This window comes from Ailuropoda melanoleuca, chromosome 1 (genome assembly GCF_002007445.2).
Source record: "Ailuropoda melanoleuca isolate Jingjing chromosome 1, ASM200744v2, whole genome shotgun sequence".
Classification (NCBI taxonomy): domain Eukaryota; kingdom Metazoa; phylum Chordata; class Mammalia; order Carnivora; family Ursidae; genus Ailuropoda; species Ailuropoda melanoleuca.
Window position 1 is genome coordinate 177,735,698 of NC_048218.1, and position 22,090 is coordinate 177,757,787.

At 34.4% G+C, this 22,090-nt stretch overlaps 1 protein-coding gene across 10 annotated transcripts in view; it reads left to right on the forward strand.

Moving 5' to 3' along the window:
- FOXP2 (forkhead box P2) overlaps nt 1-22,090 on the forward strand; it is a 552,780-nt gene that overhangs the window by 156,681 nt on the left and 374,009 nt on the right. For all 10 annotated transcript variants that reach the window (XM_034670891.1, XM_034670886.1, XM_019802209.2 and 7 more), the window contains one exon: nt 2,791-2,881. The gene's annotated coding sequence lies outside the window, so the exon portion shown is untranslated. The remainder of the gene's footprint in view (nt 1-2,790; nt 2,882-22,090) is intronic.

Genomic DNA, 22,090 nt, shown 5'->3' on the forward strand with positions numbered 1-22,090 from the left:
TAAGTAATATATACTTATTTAAATAATATAAATATTAAATAATAATGATAGATTAAAATTGCATATTTAAATAAAGTTTTATTTTAATAAAAATGCAACTGTATATTATTGTGGAGATAACTTCTTTGTTTACTTTTAAAATTAGCTTCTTTATCTTTTGTATTTAATTTTGACTTTTATCAAAGAAATACATGCACACAGTTAAGAAATCAAATGAAATAAGAAGGCTTATCATAATGAAAAGAAGCATTCTTCTGCGTTGTATCTTCCTACTACCCAGTCTAACTATATAGAAGTCACAAGTTTCTGGTATTCATATCCACAATCTATTTTATACATCCATAATTGCAAATGATACACTTATTGCTATTTCTGATTTATCAATTTTTCCAATTGATATAATGAATGATGAATTCATTTCAAATGAATATTGAAAATGGAGAACCTAGTGGGAGAGAAAAGCATGCAAATTAAAAAGTGAATAAAATCTAAGCTAACATATTCTGTAGTTGATATCTGCACAGGGTGTTTGGGTCTATAAAGAACAGGTGAGCATTTTAGGTCTCCCAAATTACTTTTAAGAGTAACTGTATTATTTATGCTTCCATTACCAGTAAACAAGAGAATGTTCATCTTTTTGTATTCTTGCCAATGTAATGTAGAATCCAACATTCTAATGTTTGCTCTTCTGATGGGATGAAGTGGTATCTCATTTTTTGTTTTTGTTTTTGTTTTTTTTTTATTTGCATCTTCCTGATGATAGTGATTTTGAACATTTTAAACTTGATAGCTGTTCTGGCTTCCCCCTCTGAGAAACTGCCTGTTCAGGGTTTTTGCTCATTTTTCTATTAGTTTTCTCTGAGTATATATTTTAATATTAATACCTTGTTGATTTTAGGTCTTATTTCAGTTTATTTATAAAATCTATCTGCGGTACTGTTCATTGAAAAATTCTCATTTGGTTTGGCCTAATCTATCAATTTTATGCCTTACTATTTTAGGTCTTGTTTCAGATTTTTTTTTTTTTTAATTTTAGTTGTCAAAAATTGTCACCTGTTTTTCTATTAGCTTTGAAAGGGTAGCTTTCACATTTAAAGCTCTTTAATCTCATTGGAATCCAAATTCGTGTATGGTATAAAATAAGGAGCTAAGTTTATTTTTTGCCATATCTTAGACAGTTTTTCTTTATCCATACAATAATTCAGCACCAACATTTTCTTTCACTTTGTGATGTTACCCTTATTATATATAAAGCTCCCATTGATAGTGGGTTTATTTCCAAACTCCATTTCCCTGTCTGCACCGGGCTTTGGCAGTAAACCTCATATTTGGTGGAATGGATTACTTCTCTTTGTTGTTTATTTTTGATGTTTACTTTGACCTACAGCATATACTTTTAAGATGGGTTTGTGGATTTTCTTTAAAAATTTGGAATTTATAGATTGATTTAGGAAAATTTGATATCTATGAAAATGGGAAGGAGAAAATAAGCCAATATGGAATTAGGAAATAATTTAGATTGCTACATATTAATAAGGAATCAGTTTCTTTTGGTGGCATATAGCAGGCAAAAAAATTATTATGGAAGAAAGATTACCACAAGGAAAATCAAGAGGGGAGCCTGCTCATGTATGAAATTTTGTCATCAAGAGAAAAATGAACAACAGAACCAATAGAGAAAGACTGCTAGAATGTGAAGAACAGGCATTTGAATTACCTTAATTTTTGTGACTTTGAGTTACCTTGATAGCTAAAATAATGGTTTCAAACTATGCTTTGCAGAATACCTAACTAAGACTTTGTAGAATATCCCCAAGGTACCTGGGAAAAGAACAGTGGTGTTACGGAGTATTGGGGGTTCTGATTCAATCAGAATACTTCATTTTTATCTGTGTAACTAGTTGACCCATCACTGAGATTTCATTGGAAGAAAGGATTTTTAGCCAGAAGTGTTTAGGAGCAATTTAAATAAAATCAGTGAAATGTCTAAATGGCATGATGTCATCCATCCTTTTAATGTGTATGGAAGACATTGCTAATTGAATGCAGGACTCCTTCCTGTTTGACTCAGATTTAATCTCCATACAGCTTTCCATGTGTTCACTACCAGTCAATCAAGTTCGTGTGTCAATCAAAACCCATTTATTACCTGTGTACTACGAAGTTCTATAATTTCGTTGGTCCTTAAGACTAAATTTTAGCCTAAGAAAGTTATGAGCTAAATCTTTAAGATTAAAGGAGGAAGAGACTAGAAAAGAGAGTCATTAAGTAGGAAATGGGTCTAGGAAATACTCCTTCAAATAAGTATTAAGGTAATAACACTTACATTGCAATTATAAGGAGAAAATGCTTACTACTAATTTGTTAATTGTGGAAAGGCCTACAAAGCTTATTAAGTATGTGTTGAAGAGGCAATTGAAATCAGTCATGTTTTCAGTTGGGAATCTTGAGACATAAATAATTTTATTCTATAAATTATAAAATTTAATTACCAAAAGTTTAAACTTGCCAAATCAATGTAAGAGTGGGAAATAAAATCTGCATCTCTTAGAAATGCATCTCATGCTGTCTTTGTGGTCCTTGCTTTGGTCCAAACAATGGATTTTAAGCTTCTCTAAATTAAAATGTAGAAAAGCATTTCGTACATATTTGAAGAGTTCCAAAGCAATGAATGCAGTAACAATTATCTTTATTTGTATGTTTTATGTTCTATGAAGTCATTGAACTAATTGTGACATAAATTTAAAATTAATTTTTAAAGCAGTGACAGTTATTTGTTTCTATTAACAGGGCTATTCTAATGTGATGCTGGGATTGAGTTTACCTAGGACTCCATATCAAGGTTGACTCGAAAGTCTTGTGGAAGATCTGGGAGAAATACGTAAGTGGCCTTCTGATAATAATTATCTTTGGTTCATTGTGCTTTTATCTGTTTTTCTAGTGTTTATTTTATTCTTTAATTTTTTGGTTAGGTATTTTTGCCCAAATGTTAAAAAAAGTTATCAGCAAACCACAGAGACTTATCAAGTATGACTATAGGAATATTTACCACTGTCTCTTCCCTTGCTTTTCCCATTTCACTCCTTGCTATGGTTTCCCTTCCTATTAAACTTGGTTTCTTCTTTTTGGAAAATTATTGCAAATTTATGCAGAATATGAATTTGGTTTTGAAATATTGAAAGGAAATGATTAGTCAAGAAAAGCACTTGGATGGATTATTTTTGGTTATCATTATGCAGTTTTTTATACTGATGTTTTCAGTATTACTTTATTAAGATTGAGTTGATATTGAGGTTTTTGGGGAATCTAGAAATGCCGAAAAATAAAGAGAATAATGTGCCAGTAATTATTTTCCTTTGAAACTTTGATTTTTCTTATAAACTTTTTGAGATCCAGCAAGTCAGGTGTTTAGAAAGCATTTGTTTTGTCTGTTTGTTTTTAATGTTGTACTTCTTTAAATCTAATGGGAGTTTTCCTTGATGTTTACAGTTTCAATTTCGAGAACTTTAAATCCATTGTTTGGTATAAAGCAAGGGCCACAGACATGGCATGAGATGCATTTCCAAAAGATGTAGATTTATTTTCCACTCTTACTCAGTATATAATGTTTCTGTAAAATTATTTTTTCAGTGTCACTACTGAACTATAGTATCAATCAAGAAATATGTTATAGGGGCGCCTGGGTGGCACAGTGGTTAAGCGTCTGCCTTCACGCTCAGGGCGTGATCCCAGCGTTCTGGGATCGAGCCCCACATCAGGCTCCTCTGCTGTGAGCCTGTTTCTTCCTCTCCCACTACCCCTGGTTGTGTCCCTCTCTCTCTGGCTGTCTCTATCTCTATCGAATAAATATATAAAATCTTTAAAAAAAAAAGAAATATGTTATAGGTGGCCAAATCTATAAAAATACAATTATAAAAAGAAAACTAAGAGCAATTTTAGATGAGAAGTTTATAACATTTCTCTTCTTAGACTTAACCCCAAAGAGAAGGGAGCCATGGTGTCTGGTTTCTTCTCAATTATTTTTTTATTTCTTTCCCACCCCACCCCAGAATTCTTTATCAAAGGGGTTCTCTGAAGTGTAGGATAGGCCTCAGGATCCTGGTTGTCCTGCTTATATTGCTGTACCCATTTCTGATGCTTTCTCCAGATGAAGGTTCCATATCTTCCCTAAGAGATATTTTTTCAGTGTGCTTGAATTATATAGTTAAATATTTCTCAGGCATTTTACCTACTATTTTGCCTGTGGACTTCTTTTTTTGTACCAACTTTATTGTTGATATATTCCATCTTTGTAAGACTTTTTAATATTTAAATCCTCATTTTTTGAGGAATGGGACATTTGTTTTAATAATAGCAGGGGGATTTAAGATTTATAAGTGGGAGTTACCTGACAATGAACATCATGGAACCATAAAGAAATGATTTTTAGAAAATAGAGTCTTTTTCCCAGAAGGGAAATATAATTGTGTTTGAAGTTCTCAAAACTGCTTCTGGAACTTGCTAATTAGACTTTTTCTGGTCGTATGTTTATAGTAGTTTTTATATTTTTAAATGAAGACCAGCCGTGTATTGGTGGAAATAATGCATATGCAAAATGGCAGTGGTTCATCTTAATGAAAAAAATACATTCCAGAAAAGTGTTTTTTCTTGGGAATATACAGAATTACAGACCCTAGAGCTGGAGGCGTTGTGACACGAGAAGAGTGGAATGATGGAGAGGCAAGGATTTGGGAGTCAGGTAGATATGGCTTTGCATCTAGCCATATGCTAGCATTTTTTATCAAATTTGGTTAATTTCCTTAAATCATTGCACATCAGTTTTCAAACTCTAAAACCAGGGACAAATGTAATGGTTTGTTGGATTATTGTAAAAATTTAACACATAATACATAGCTATTTTCAAGAAATACTCATTTTTTTCTTCAATTACCACTTCTGTGTTCCCTTTCCTCCCCAAATCCCTAAAGTGAATACTTGGTTGAGTCTTCCTCTTTTTAAGCAATTTGTTTAGCATTCTCCTTATTTTCTCTCTCAGAGAGGTTAAATGACTTGACCTAGCCTCTACTTCTAAAATGGGAACTAAAATGTTCTTTCATATAACTTACAACTAAGACCCATTTTGTGTCTGGGTCAATGCGTAGTTGGCTGAGTGTGAATGTATATGTGTGTGTGTTCATCATAGTCACCGTTATTCCAGAGTTTCCATACTATTTTCAGAGTATTAAATCGAATTAAAATATAAGTTTTAGTTATTTCAGTGTACTAGAAAAAAACTTTATCATACTTAGAGAAATTGCTAGAAGCTTCATAAATGTTAAAAATTAAGCATCATACATGACAACATATTTGCTCAAATTTTCAAGTTATTGAAAAGTAAATGGACCACACAGGAAGCTGATTTGGCTGGGTCAGTGATCCCTACTCATGGCATGCTGACATTCCTTAGCAAAAAAATAGAGTGAACAAAACTGTAGATAGACAGGCTGTAGAGTGTAGCTTTGAGAATGGAAGCTTGGAAATCAGATTGCCTAGGTTTGAATCATGGGTCCAGGACAAACTTACTGTATGTGAAACCTTAGGCAAACCGTTTAAACTCTCTAACCCTTAATTTGTGAATCTAGAATATAGAGATAATAATACCTACTTCACTGAGTAGGTTTGAGGACTACATGTATAAATTCATATAAAGGGAATAGCAAACATTAAAATAAACTAGGTGTTTTATTTCTTATTGTATTAGTTTCACAAGTTGACTGTAGTTTCAGGCTGTTTAGCAAATGTGCTGTACAGCGTTCTAACTTTAGTCCAAGAAATGATAAAAATGAATTAATTCTGTAAATGTGCTCTCTGTGCTTTGGTCAGCATGTGCATGAGTTTTCTATTGCTATATGACATATTACATGTTTAGAAGCTTAAAACATATACTTTTGTTAATTCAAAGTTTCTGTGGGTTAGGAGTCCAGGTAGAGTTTAGCTCAGGTTCTTGTAAGGCTGCAATCAAAAATAGTGGCCAGGCTGCCTTTTCAAATGGAGTTCAGCATTCTTTTCCAAACTCAGTGGTTTTTGGCTGAATTTAGTTCATTGGGGTTGTAGGACTGATATCCTCAGCTTCTAGAGGCCATCCACAGGTCCCATGCGTGTGACCCTCTCCATATGCAGTCCACATTAGTAGGTTGCTTATAGAAAGTCAGTAGGAGAGTTTCTACTGTGCGATAGCAAGATAAAGCCATATGTATATATGTACATATGTAAATATAGAGTATGTATATATGTATTAACACAATCATTGAAGTGACATCCCATAACCTTTGCCATATTCTACTGGTTAGAAGCAAGTCATACTCCTGCCCACATGCAAGAGGATGGAGTTGTGTAGTGTATGGACATGGGAGCCACCCCAGGGTCTGTCTGCCACAGCATGATAAACTCCTTAATTTAAAATTCATATAACCTATTACTTTAGATGTTTACAATTATGTACTATTTAATAAAAAGGAATATTGTCACTAACTGTAAACTTTTATTCTCAGTTATGCTTAGGGTGTTACTCCTAACAGGTCATGCCTACCTGTCTAAGACTCATCCATTATTTCATGCCGGCTAACCCAAGACTAAATGCAGCCTACCCTGGTATTTAATACTCTCCAGAATCTGTCAAAACACAAATACTAACCTCTTCTCTCCATTATTCTGATACAGATACCTTGAATTGCTTGCCTTGCACTTGCCCACATTTTTGTCAATTCAAGTCCTATTGTTTTTCCTCTTTCTCTATCTCTTTAAAGCGCATTTACATCTCTCCCTCTTCCATTGTACTTGTCCTGTTTCTTTCCTCCTTTTCAGCCAGCCCAGGGCTTTTCCTACATAGTATCATACCTTTCCACAGATTTCATCACTGTCGTTGCTTTGTGGGGAATATAAGGATTAATATTATACTGAATATATGGTCTCTAAAGTAAACGTAATTTGATAAGCATGTATGTTTGTAACGTAGTGAGCCAGGTGAGAAGAAAATGCAAAATGTTTAGATTTCACCTGTAATACTGATTTTCTAACATGCAGAATTCCCTTTTAATCTCTTGCCTGTTGATCACGTCAGTGTTGGAGAACTGTGCTTTCTTGGCCTTGGGTAGGTCTGGATGCTGGTCTGGTACTGGGTCTTTGTAGCATAACTGTTTGGAATAGTTAAAAACACTCTTACAGAATCTGAGCTTGCAGAATCTATTCTACTAACCTATCATACTAGTTTTCTGTTATTCTTTAATGTTCTTACAGTGTTTTAAAGGGCAGAATTATATGGAAGCATCAGAAATATGAACACATGTTTGGGGTGTTATGCTTTGAAATGTTGAGTTCATTAGAAAAATAATACATTTGGTCTCCAGAAAAGTGGGTTGAGAAGTATATATCTGCAAGTAATAGAGCAAGGTTTTTTATAAATTCATATTAAACCATCATTCCAAATATTGCTCTTACTGATTTTACTGTGATCATAGAACCTGGGCAGAAATACAGCATTGTATTTTAAAAAGGTGGAAACTTATTTCTATCCAAAAAAAAAAAAGAGAAAGTTTACATTTATAATTTTCAGTTTGTGGTTTGGAGTGATACACTAGTAAAATTTCTGATACCATTATACACAACAGCAAAATATGGATTTTAACTGGCCTGCTTTTCAATTCAACTGAACATTAAGTACATTTTTAATGGTCTTATTTGCTGAGAAGAATACCATTACAATAATCTGCTTTTTACAGCCCATATCAAATATGAACCAGCATCACTTATTACAAAGTTTGTGCTGTGGGAGACATTTTCACTGCATCTATCAGTACTGCCCCACATTTCTTGGAATTAGTCTTTAATGATATCATTTTCCAAAATGAGTTGTTGCTCAAACTTACTGATTGTTTTGTGGTTAAAATCTGATCCAGTAGCTATATTTAAAATGTCAAACAAATTCATAAGGAAAGGTCCACTGAAATTACTGTTACATTAGTAATTGTATGAAAATGTTGTAGAAGAAATGTGATGCAGCCTGATTTTTTTTTTTTTTTAGTTTTTTTCCGCCCTATATTATATCTGAGGGGTGAATAAAAAACCTCATTTTTAACTGTTGGCAATTCCAGGTTTTGCCATTGTCTGCTGGAGAACAGAGGACTATTACTGTAGGTGTCATGTAAAATAAAGTTGGAGGCTGAAGCCTTCTTTGAGCTGTCAGCCTTATTAAGGAGCTCTTCATGTGTTGAACCCAGCACCCGGCATTGTATCAGTGATGCATGGGAGAGCCTGGGGAGACCTTTCTCTCTCTGCACCGTGGCTTTATTAGGTCTGGCTCACATGTTCGCTGTTGCTCTGCCTTCTCCGACTTTCTAGCTGCAACTCACAGCACAGTAGGTCTAATATAGATTGACGCCTTTGCCTCAAGACTGATTGAAACTTGTGTCTCAGAGTTGCTAATGCTCACTGAACCATTTTATTGAAGATAAAGTAAATAAAATAGATTGCCATATGAGAATTCTCTGAAATCAAATGGAATAATTTGGCAGGTTTAAGCCCATGAAGAAGGCAAAGCAGTGAAACAGATGTGAATACTTTTTATGTTCAGTATATCAAGGGATAAATATTCTTGTTATGTTAGGTCCAAATATTCATTTTTGCCCCTACAATTAAATGTTAACCATAATTCTCAATTGCCATATTATTTTTGGTCTTAAACAATGGGTCCTCTGTAAGGCAGTAATGCGAATAAAACTTTAGAGACTACAATATGGTGATGATTTTTTTCTTTGCCTTTTTCTGCTTAAGTGCATGGATCAGTAGCCTCAGAGAATTTAATAAACAACACAAATGAATGGATTTGCCAAAGTGCACTCTTAGAATCTTAAGGTTGGAAAATAACAGTAAACCTTAGCCTACTAAAAGGTGCTAGTAATCTTGAGTGTTTTATTCATTAATTAAGATTATGTGTTCACATGAGAGCAACCTTTTTGGAAAAAGTCCTATGAAGTTTTTTTTTTTTTTACTACAACTATTAGGTTGATATAAAGAACTTTAAAATATATATTTTGTGTATATTATCATCTGAAATAATTTGGGAGGAAAAAAGTTAAAGTGACCTTAGCATCTTGAATTCCGCAAAATTATAATGACAATAGTATATGATACTATATAATATATATTGATAAATTTAATTTGTAAATTATAAGGATCTGAGCACTTGCCTGAAGACATGTGAAGAGTCTGATGCAGAGAAATGAAGATCTTTTATTTGATTGCCTAGGTCAGATTAAAAGTAAATATTTACAGAAGAAAGATCAGTAAAAGGGTATTGTTAGAAAAGTTTCTGAATTTACTAATTAAATATATCATTTCTCTTCAACCTTATAAAGAATCTGCCACATAAATACTTTCTTCTGTAATTTCTCTTGTGTTTTTTCCAAATGCAAAATAGTTTTAGTTTATACCCCTATTATATGTATAGTTCATTTTAAAAATGTGTTAATACATTTTATCCTTTTGTTTCTTATATAATGATTTATGCTTACTTTTTAGTTATATCCATTAAATACATTTTTCTTGTCTCTAGGTACCCAATAGCCCATCAATTCTCACAACTATGAACTATTTATGTTCTAATGATTTCAACTAACTCTGTGATCAATTAGATATAAAACATGAATTTTATTCTCATATAAACAATGAGCCATCCTAAATATTTGACAATCTTTTTTTACCATTATGAATAATGTTATCTATCAAGAATTGCTAGTTCTTAACCATAAATTTGACCCTTTCCTCCACGGGACTCAGTCAGTCTCAGGGTTCAGGGTGTTTCCAACAGCATGGAAGGCTGAACAGCAATAGATGTGCTTCATGTTTCAGTTTTTTTCCTATAGTAAGGCTGGAAGTATAATTAGTTATTCAGTGTTAAGTAATGTTATATTCTTAGTGTTCAAGTGCCCTTTATTTTGTCTTTATCTTCCTTGTTATATTCTGTACATATTTCTCTCTGGTTATTCAGAAACGTTAAAGTCCATTCCTCTATCCAGGACTACATCTCATTTACTCTAGTCTTCAACCACTTACCTCCTTTGAGATTTTGGGTTTCAATGTGAACCTACCTTCAGGAAATTGGGTGTTAAGACATGTTTTCTTGAAATGAGAGCATTATTCTAGAGACTCTGGAAAGCCTTAGTCCCTTTAACAATATATGCTAGACGTTTAGTAATATGCCAAACTGCAAATAAGAGGAACTTACAGTGGGAGAGGTGCATTTAATGAGTCAATTCCTGATCTCACCCTTGATTTCTTTGTATTCTACCTCCTCTCAGGTCACCCTTTGTTGCTGCTTTGCCTTTACACTTAATTCTACTTTTCAAAATACTTTATTGTCTCTTTGCATTACTAATTCGGAAAATGTGTGTGTTTTTGACATTAATGTCTGGTCCCTCAGACAGCTCCCTGGGCTCCTTGTGATGATGATGACATTGTTGATCATAATGACATTACTACTATTATTACTACTACTACAATTATTACTACTACTACCACCTGCCATTTATTTAGTACCAAGTATTCTTCTAAGTGATTCATGAGCATTAACTCATTTAATACAGCCTATGAATAAACTACTTATGAGGTGGAGACCATTATTGTCCCCAATTTATAGATGAAGGAGGGGGGCCCAGAAAGATTAAATAATGTGCTCAATGTTATACAGTTCTTCTGTGGCACAACTGAGGTTTGAACTAAGGCACGCTAGGTCCAAAACCTCCAGTGCTCTGTTGCCAGGACTGTTGAACAGTCCTTCTCCTATGTTTCTACTTGTGCCCCAAACGTACTATATATTTAAACATAAAGAGGTTTATTGAACAGTTTATCACTCTGTATATTCAGTGTTTGGAAACTAGCATAGTCTAAATGAGTTAATTTCTGAATGACTGAATATATTTTAAAATAAATCACCTTTCTTCTTTCGGTTGAAAGGGATTGCTTCATAATTACTTTAAAATTTTATTAGGCTGACCATGCATTCTGAAACCTTATTTTTGTTTTCAATACAGGTTTAGCAATATTCTTATATAATTATAACAAAGATATTTGATTAAGTTAGAGTTTAATTAATCTTAAGTCCAAGATGACCATTTTATACATCATCCAGGACACTTTTGAGAATAAAAAGGATTCTAATATTGCTTACCCTAGATAACAAGTATCCATTGGGGTTGTCCTGGGTGAGAAAGTATGGTGACTCTGCTTGAAGCAGACACTATTGGTTGTTGCTCCAACATCCTTTCTTCTCTGCTAACAGAACCCTGATGTTATTGAGATAAGCTTCATTATTGCACTTAGCATATACTTCATGGGAAACTGACCCCATTCCCAGCTCCAACAGGTAGATACTAACTAGTTTAGGCCAATTGTGATAATTCCATTCCCTTGTCAGAAATTGTTTATTTATATTCAATTATTAAAATAATAAATATTAAACAATGTTAAATGACTTTATTGATAAATAAATTTGGTAATTAATTTATTTTATCTAGAGCTCTCCTTACCTCTTGTTCAAGTGAGATAGTAACTTTCCTTTTTGTGTAATCCTTTTTTATTTAGATTTTTTGGTTACTTAAACCTATAAATATTCTAACATACCCATCTTAATCATTATTTGAAGAGCTGTACCCTAACCAGAATTGACTTTACAGTCATTTTGCATACAGTCTATTTGCATAATATAGGATCAGCTTAGTGAATTGGACTGAGGAGCTCATAGGGGAAAACAGGGATGGGGGTTTACCTTCCAGCAGTTCAGAGAGGTTATTAAAGGAATAGAAAATTTTCTGTGTCTTTTGTTTTCTGAAAATAATTTAAGAAAATCAAAAGATTATACAAAAGCCATTTACACTATTAAATGGCACAGAAACATTCCTAGAAATTTTTGAGAAGTGTTCTTATAGGAAGGCTTATTCCAATTTTTTCAGCACCTATCCCTACACCCCCCCTTCCACATATGCTCACACAGATAAAACTTCACTCTTGGTGAGATTTTGAAGAGAATGGAAAAGAGATTTAAACTACCATTTTTTTTCTCATCTGAAGATAGCTGCGGCTCTGGCTCAACTTCTTGTTGTCCTATTACAGGTTAGGTGATTAGATGTATGGATTTTTATGTTCCCTTGTATCACAGGTAAGGAATCAACCTACCTAACCATGGCAAAGGAAGCTAGTTAGATAAATTATATCATATCTAAACGGTGGAATAACAAAGAATATTTAGGTAAGTCAATAATGCATTTTATGCAACACTATTTCAGAAACATAGGTCTTAGGAAGACTTCTGTAAGATGGTGGCATGGAAAGATCCTGATCTCCCCTCCTCCCATGGACACTCCAAATCTATAGCTACACATGGATTAGTGACCTCTGAAAAGGATCGGAAAACTAGATGAACTACTTCTTCACAATAAGGATAAAAATACCACATCGAGATGGACAGGAGAGGTAGATACCCCCACCTCCCCTGGTATAGTGACATACAGTAGGGATGGATCTCACCAGTCTGGTGCTTCCCCCAGAGGAGTGAAGAGTTGGGGCTCAGCTACACCAAACCCTGGGATCCACACAGGAGAGATGGGCCCCCAAAATGTCAGGCTTAAACAAATAAGGCTGATGTCCAAGGGACCCAAAGTGCTCTAGGAACCTGAGATTCCCCTTTTAAAGGGCTTGTGTATAGTCTCACATGGCTACCTCAGTCAGTGGAGCGTACAACTCTTGATTTTGCAGTTGTGGGTTAGAGCCTCACATTGGGTATCAAGATTACTTAAAAATAAAATCCTTAAAGCATCTGCTGGAGGAGGAGAGTGTTGAAACTCTCTTCAGAGATCAAGGCACTGGTGGACGTCAATGTTACACTCTCCACCAACCTTGCTAGCATAGATGGGTGACCTTGAACATGGCACCATCCTGCTACTTTGCTGAAGCCAAAGAGTGTGGACAGTTACAGCATTCTCCCACTGCCTGGCTGGGACTGGTGAGTGCTAGCAGTCATGGCATTCTCCTGCTTAAAGCTGTGCACAGATAAGACACTTTCCTGCTATATTCCTGAATCCATGGGTACATGCAGTCAAGACATTTTCTTGCTGTCTTTATGAAGTTAGCTAGTGTGCCCTGACCCCCACCCTCTCTAGCTACTTAGCTAAAGCCAGCTGATGTATACAGTCCACAAAGGAGATGCCCCATGATCACCTATCCCTGGTGCCGAAGGGGCTGGCATTCCCAAGATCCACAGAAAGGTAGTAATTACAAAGACATTTCTTGATAGGCCACCAGCCCAGAGCACTGAACAGACAGCACACTGAAACACAACCCCAGTCTTCCTGTGAAAATCTCCTATTTACTTGGCCTGTGTTTCAGCCTGAGGGACAGGCTTCAGGTTTTCCACAATCTAAAGTCTAAGAAGACACACCCAGGGGACATAAGCAGGGAGACACCATCCTTGTGCACCTCTTTATCCTGCTACAACTCCACAAGACCTCCCAGAAAGCTTATATGCTCATCTGGAACTCTGATTTTTGCAACTATCTCCTAGGGGATACCTCTGTATATCCTGGGACAGAGGCCAGAAGGGGTTAAGACTGTGGCCCTATAGGACTATATATAATTTCCATACTTTAGAAAATGCTGCTTGAGGGACTGGCTTCTAGTTAGACCAAAACTCAGTGCTAAATAAGATTCCTCCCTTTGGAACTCTCATAGGTTTGGCACACTCTGAACAATGTGAACATATCAGAATCAGGTGGTTTAGACAATCACAAAGTTTCGAGAGACGACCAAATGCAAGGGCAAGGTTGAACAGAAGATTTATCATCAACACAGGGCCAACCCTTTAAAACTAACAGAGGTAGCTTCTTCATCTAATACATGGAAAGAAACAGAGTCAGGCAAAGTGAAGACACGAAAAAATACGTTACAAGTAAAAGAACGAGATGAAACCTCAGAAAAATACCTTAATGTATGGAGATAAGTAATCTGCCTTTTAAAGAAGTCAAAGTAATGGTGTTACAGATGATCACGGAACTGAACTCCATAGAAGAATGGATAAGCACAGTGAGAAGTCCACAGTAAGACACAAAGTATAAGAAAATACCAAATAGAAGTCACAGAGCTGAAAAATACAATAACGAAGTGAAAACTACCTTAGAGGGATTCAGCAGCAGCCTGGGTGAAGTAGGAGAATGAATCAGCAAGCTGACAGACAAAGCAATCTGTCTCAGAGCAGCCAAAAGAAAAAAAAGAGTTTTAAAAAATTAAGACAACTTAAGAGACCTGCAAGATAGCATCAAGCAGAATAAAATCCACATTATAGGAGTCCCAGAAAAAGGAGAGAGAGAAAGAGAGAGAGGCAGAAGTCTTACTTGAAGAAATAATGGCTGAAAACTTCGCTATGGAGGACGGAAACATCCAGGTTCAGGAAGCCCAGAGAGTTCCAAATAAGAGGAACCCAGAGATTCACACCAAGACACATGATAATTAAAATGTCAAATTTATAGATAAAGAGAGAATCTTAAAAGCATCAAGGGAAAAATAGATTGTCACATAAAAAGGAATCCCCATAAGGCTAGCACCAGATTTTTTTTAGAAACTTGAAGGCCAGAAAGGTGCGGTGTGACACATTCAAAGTACTGAAAGGAAAAAATTTCCAATCAAGGAACCCTACCTGGCAAGACTGTCTTTCAGATTTGAAGGAGAGATAAAGAGGTCCTCAGACAAGAAAGACTTAGCTAAAGGAGTTAATCACTACTAAATAAGCCTTACAAGAGTATTAAAGGGACTTTTAAGCTGAAAAGAAATGGCGCTAAATAAAACCAAGGGAACAAACGAAAGTAAAAATCTCACTGGAAAAGGAAGGAAATAATAAAGATCAGAGTAGAAGTAAATGAAAAAGATAATATGAAAGATCAATGAAACCAAGAGCTGGTTCTTTGAAAAGATAAAATTAACGAACTTTCAGCTAGAACCACCAGTAAAGAGAGAGGGCTCAAATAAAGTTAGGAATGAAGAAGGAGAAGGTAAAACCAATAGCACAGAACTACCAGGGATCATAAGAGACTACTAAAACAATTATACGCCAATAAATTGGACAAGCCAGAAGAAATGAATATATTCCTAGATACTTACCCTCTTCCGGGACTGAATCATGAAAAAATAGAAAACTGAATAGACTAGTAAGGATATGGTATCAGTAATCGAAAACATCATAACAAACAAAAATCCAGGAACAGATAGGTTCATTGGTGAATTGTACCAAATACTTAAAGATTTACCTATCCTTCTCAAACTCTTCCAAAAAATTAAAGCAGGGGTAATGCTTCCAAACTCATTTTAAGAAGTCAGCATTGCCCTGATGCCAAAATCAAACAAGCACACCACACAAAGAAAATTACAGGCCAATATCTTTGATAAACATAGATGCAAAAAACCTTACAAAATATTAGCAAACTGAATTCAATGAATATTAAAAAGATCATACATCATGGTCAGATGGAATTTATTCCAGGGAATGCAAGAATCATTAACATCCACAAATCAATCAGCGTGATACACCACATAAACAAATTGTTTATTTATAATAAAAGCTTTCAGTAAAGTGGTTATAGAGGAAATGTACCCCAACATAAAGCCATATATGACAAGCCCAAAGCTAATAATATTATAGTTAATGGTAAAAGACTGAAAGTTTTTTTTTTCCCTAAGATCAGGACCAAGAGAAGGATGCCACTCTCCCCACTTTTATTCAATATAGTACTGGAAGTCCTAGCCATAGTAATTAGCAAGAAAAAGAAATAAAGGGCATACAAATTGGAAAGGAAAAAGTAAAACTGTCACTATTTGCAGATGACATGCATGATACCATATATAGACAACCCTAAGGACTCCTCCAATGACATTATCTGATAAAAGGGTTCTATCCAAAATCTATAAAGAACTTATCAAACTCAGCACCCAAAACCCAAATAATCCGGTTAAGAAATGGGCAGAAGACATGAATAGACATTTTTCCAAAGAAGACATGCAGATGGCTAACAGACACATGAAAAGATGCTCAACATCACTCATCATCAAGGAAATACAAATCAAAGAACAATGAGGGGCGCCTGGGTGGCTCAGTCATTAAGTGTCTGCCTTCGGCTCAGGTCATGATCCTAGGGTCCTGGGATTGAGCCCTTAATCAGTCTCCCTGCTCAGCGGGAAGCCTGCTTCTCTCTCTCCCACTCCCCCTTCTTGTGTTCCCTCTCTTGCTGTGTCTCTCTCTGTCAAATAAATAAAATCTAAAAAAAAAAAGTGCAATGAGATATCACCTCCCACCTGTCAGAATGGCTAAAATCAACAACACAGGAAACAACACTCTGGAAAACAGTATGGAGGCTCCTCAAAAAGTTAAACATAGTATGACCCAGCAATTGCACTACTAAGTATTTACACAAAAGATAAAAAATATTGATTCAAAGGGACACATGCATCTCAATGTTTATAGCAGCATTATCAACAATAGCCAAACTATGGATAAAGCCCAAATGCCCATCGACTGATGAATGGATAAAGAAGAAGTGGTGTGTGTATATATATACATATATATACACATACACACACAATACAATACTACTCAGCCATCAAAAAGAATGAAATCTTGCCATTTGCAATGGCATGGATGGAGCTATAGTATGTTATGCTAAGGAGAAAAGACAAATACCATATGATTTGACTCATGTGGAATTTAAGAAACAAAACAGATGAACAGATCGGGAAAAAACAGAGAGAGGCAAACCGGAAAACAGACTCTTAACTATAGAGAACAAACTGAGGGTTGCTGGAGAGGAGGTGGGCAGGGGATGGGTTAGAAGCTGATGAGTATTAAGGAGGGCACTTGTTATGATGAGTACTGGGTGTTATATATAAATGATGAATGACTAAATTCTATTCCTGAAACTAATATTACACTATATGTTAACTAACTGGAATTTAAATAAAAACTTGAAACAATACAAACAAAAGGACTCCACCAAAAAAAATGTTAGAACTAATAAATGAATTTGGTAAAGCTGCAGTATACAAAATTAATATACAAAATTATGGGGTTTTTTCTATACACTAATAACTATCAGAATGAGGAATCAGGAAAGCAATACCATTTACAATCACATCAAAAAGAATAAAATACCTAGGAATAAATTTAACCAAGGAAGTGAAAAACCTACGCTAAAAACGATAAGACGTTAATTAAAAAATTAAAGAAGATAGAAATAAATGGAAAGATATTCTGTGGTTATAATTTGGCAGAATTAATATTGTTAAAATGTCCATAGTACACAAAGCAATCTACAGTTTCAGTGCAATCCCTATCAAAATTCCAGTGGCACTTTCAGAGAACTAGAACAAATAATTCTAAAATTTATATGAAACTAAAACAGGTCTCAAATACCTGAAGCAATGTTGGGAAAGAAGAACAATGCTGGAGATATTATGCTCCCCAATTTCAAATACAGTACGGGTATTAGCACAAAACAGACAAATAGATCAATGGAACAAAATTGAGAGCCGAGAAATAAACCGAGGTAATTACCCAAGTAATTTTTGACAAAGGAGGCAAGATTATGCAATGAGAAAAGGACAATATCTTTAATAAGTGATGTTGGGAAAACTGGAAAGCGATGCAAAAGGATGAAACTAGACCACTATCTTACATTTACCATATTAACTCAAATTGGATTAAAGACTTGAATGTAACACCTGAAACCATAAAACTCCTAGAAGACGTAGGCATTAAGCTTAACATCAATCTTAGTGAAGTATTTCTGCCAAAAGTAAACAGATGGGACTATATCAAACTAAAAAGCTTTTGCACAATGAAGGAAACCATCAACAAACAAAAAGGCAACCTACTGAACAGGAGGAGATATTTGCAAATCATATATCCAAAAAGGGTTAATATCCAAAATATGTAAAGAACTTATACAACTCAATAAAAAAAAATATCTGAGTAAAAAAATGGGCAGAGGATCTGAATAGATAGTTTTCTACAGAAGACACACAGATGGCCAGAAGGCACACAGAAAGATGTTTAATGTTGCCAGTCAATAGGGAAATGCAAATGCAAGCCAAACCCACAATGAGATATCACCTTAAACCAAAATAGCTATTATCAAAAAGATAGGAGATAAGTATTGGTGAGGATGTGGAAAAAAGGAAACCCTGTGCACTGTTGGTGAGAGTGTAAATTGGGACAGCCCCTATGGAAGGGAGTATGGAGGTAACTCAAAAAAAAAAAATAGAAGTATTCATATGATCTAGCAATTCCACTGCTGGGTATCCATATGAAGAATATAAAAACACTAATTCAAAAAGATATATGCACCCCTGTGTTCATTGCAACATTATTTACAATAGCCAAGATATGGAAGCAACTGAAATGTCTATTGATGGATGAATGGATGAGGAAGATGTGGTACAGGCATACCTCAGCGATATTAAGAGTTTGATTCCAGACCACTAGAATAAGGCAAAGATTACAATAAAATGAGTCTAATGAATTTTTTGGTTTTCCAGTGAATATGAAAGTTATGTTTACACTATATTGTAGTGTATTAAGTGTGTAATACCATTGTCTAAAAAATGTATGTAGTATGTAGCTTAATTTAAAAATATTTTCTTGCTAAAAAATGCTGGTGATCATCTGAGCTTTCAGCAAGTTGTAATCACTGATCACAGATCACCATAACAAATAAAATAATAATGAAAAAGTTTGAAATATGGAAAGCATTACCAAAATGTGACTCAGACATGAAGTGAGCAAATGCTGTTGGAAGAATGGTGCTAATGGACTTCCTTGGTGCAGGGTTGCCACGAACCTTCTTTTTTAAAAAAATACAGTATCTATGAAGTGCAGTAAAGCAGAGCACAGTAAAACAAGTTATGCCTGTACACACACACACACACACACACACACACACACACACACACACTGGAATACTATTCAGCTATGAAAAAGAATAAAATATTGCCATTTGCAACAACATGGATGGATCTTGAGGCTATTATGCTAAGTGAAATAAATTAGAGAAAGACATACATCATATGATTTCACTTAGATGTGGAATTGTAAAAACAAACAAAACAAAATGAAGCTCAGATTTGTAGATGCAGAGAACAAATTGGTGGTTACCAGAAAGGAGAGAGCTTGGCAGGGGAGAAATGGGTAAAGGGGTTCAAGAAGTACAAACTTCCATTTGTAAAATAAAGAAGTCATGAGGATATAATGTACAGCATGGGGATTATAGTCAATAACATTATATTAACTTTAGGGGTGCCTGGATGGCTCAGTTGGTTATGCATCGGACTCTTGGTTTTGGCTCAGGTCATGATCTCAGGCCTGTGAGATGGAGCCCCACGTGGGCTCCACACTTAACTCAGGGTCTGCTTCAGATTCTTTCCCCCTCTTTTTTCCTCCCCCTCTGCTCCTCCCCCTGCTCTCTCACTCTCTCAAATAAATAAATAAATAAATAATCTTAAAAATAATATATTAACTTTGTATGGTGACAATCATAATTAGTCTTTTTGTGGTGATTGTTCTGCAGTATATACAAATGTTGAATTACTATGTTGCACACCTGAAACTAATATCATATATCAATTATACCTCAAGTAAAGAAAAATAACATGTTTTTATTAAATTCCTTAATCATTTATAGGAAAATTACTAGAAATATGTATATATTCTATACTACATATATATTTGGTGAGTATGTATTATATATATAGCATACATTATAATTTATTATTATGTAATATAAATAATACATATGGATTATATATATATATTTATGTATTTGTGTGTGTACACACCAAAATGTTATCAGTGGTTATTTCTGAAGGATAGTTGTAAGTTTTTCATTTTCTTATTTATAATTTTCTGTATGATTTAACTTTGTTCATTGAACATGTATTTTTCTTGAAATAAGAAAAAATATTTTTAAAAAATAAAAAAATAATTATTAAATTGTCAATCAGTGACAATTATCTAATGAGTGTGTAATTTACTGCTGTATATGGTTAACCATGTGCTCCATTGCTCAAGCATTCCTAGGAATAAAGATTACTGTATCTTTGCTTGTGTTTCTGCTCAGGATTTTAAGACCTTTAAGGACAATGATGTTGTAGATCATGTGGTTCAAAAGCTTGTAGAAATTAGAATTTTTATCCATAAAGGATTTTTTTCTTGATACTGTGTACTTTTCAAAACACTTAGATATTAGCTCTTAAGTGACTTATCCTTTAGAACTGTCATTTATAAAACCTGAAAAGGATTCCTTTCCCTGTATAAACTAATTTAAAATTAATCCTAAGAAGGGATGGAGTAGGCCAAGTGCTGCTTAACACCATAAGTCATAAGTCCACCATTTCTAACAAATATTTTGTAATTCTCCCTTTACTAATATGAAATAAAATTCTTAGATATGTTTTGATATATATAATTTCAAAAATCAATATAATAGAAAATGTAAATGATCAGGCATGACTAAATTAGAAGATTTTATGAAGTAGTCATGTAGTTGCCCTACTTGTAGAATAACTCTAATTATGATAGCTAGGAATAAAAGGATACATCAGCCATCATTAGTTCTATTTCTGAAAATGGTGAAAATGGAACAATTCTGAAAAAAAAATATTACCTTGATAATACAGTATTACCAAACTCCTGATAAATTCAGTGTACATGAAAAACATGAAAAAATACTTTAGATTTTATATGTAAAATAAGGTTAGGTCTAGTCACAAGTTCTTTATTTTCATGAATGTTTAGAAAAAGCCTTCCAAGATGCAGTAGTTTTCTTCTTTATTGCAGGATGACTCGCTGACATAACCCCTGCCCACATGTGGTAGCAATGTCTCAAATTGTTACAACCAAAAATTCTCTCATAAATTTCCAGAACTCCCTTTACAAAAGCAGTATCGCTCCCACTGAGAAGCTTTGGTTGCAGTGTTGAGAGACTGGAGTTCTTTGTCTCTGCTGCTATCTGTGTAGTTAGATAAGTCTGTTTATCTGTCTGAAGTTCAGATCCATGATTTATTGGTGAAAAATGATTTTTATGAAAAGGTATTTTGCGCTAGACATCATGATCTCTTTTAAGTATCATGTTTTGTAATTACATAAAATAAAGTCTTTTACTTTTGTCAGAATAACTTGGCAAAGTCCTCTAAGAATGTTTGTTCAGACTTACCTTCTTAGATGATTCCATTGTGTCTCAAGGTCTGGTCAACATCCCAAAGAATAGGTATTTCCTCCAGTCTCCAGTACTTTGCATTTGTATAAATTCTCTGTGGTCGGCCACCTAATTTTTTAGTCACCTCATTGAATGTAATTAAAAGGGTAGAGGTATCACTCATCACTGAATAATACTATTTGAGAAATTGAGCTTTTGTGATTGGTATAATAGAAAGCAGAAGTAAGTCCCCGAGGCTGGTGATTAGCAGAAGTCAACTCATAACTTACTTTTATTGAGTTTTAACTGTAGATTTCAATTACCATCATGATTACTTAGCAATATTTATTGACTGCTCTCTTGCATGTAATTCCATATTTTGATCTTTGTTAACAAATTGAATGCTCTTTAGGAATTCCCATGTTTTTACATTGGTTGGCAGGGCACACATTTGCACATATGCAAATATGAATCATCCAGAAATGACAATATACATCTTTACAGTCACAATGTATGAAATTTTGATGGTAAAATATATTGGGTTATTAGAAATGTATAGAGATTTCAAATATTAATTTTTAATACAAAATTCTTTGGAACTTCCTACTTGCCAGATACTTCTCTAAGCAGTTTTAGAAATCAACTTAGTCACAACTACTTTAAGAGGAGGTAGTATCATCCCATTTTAAATTGGAGAAACAGAGACATAATTAGTAATTTGTAAGGGTAGAGCCAAGGCAGTCTGATTCCGGAATTTATAACTTTAATCTAGGGATGATTTAATCTAGGAATTATTGCAATAGACATACCCAAAGGTGACTCCATGATGA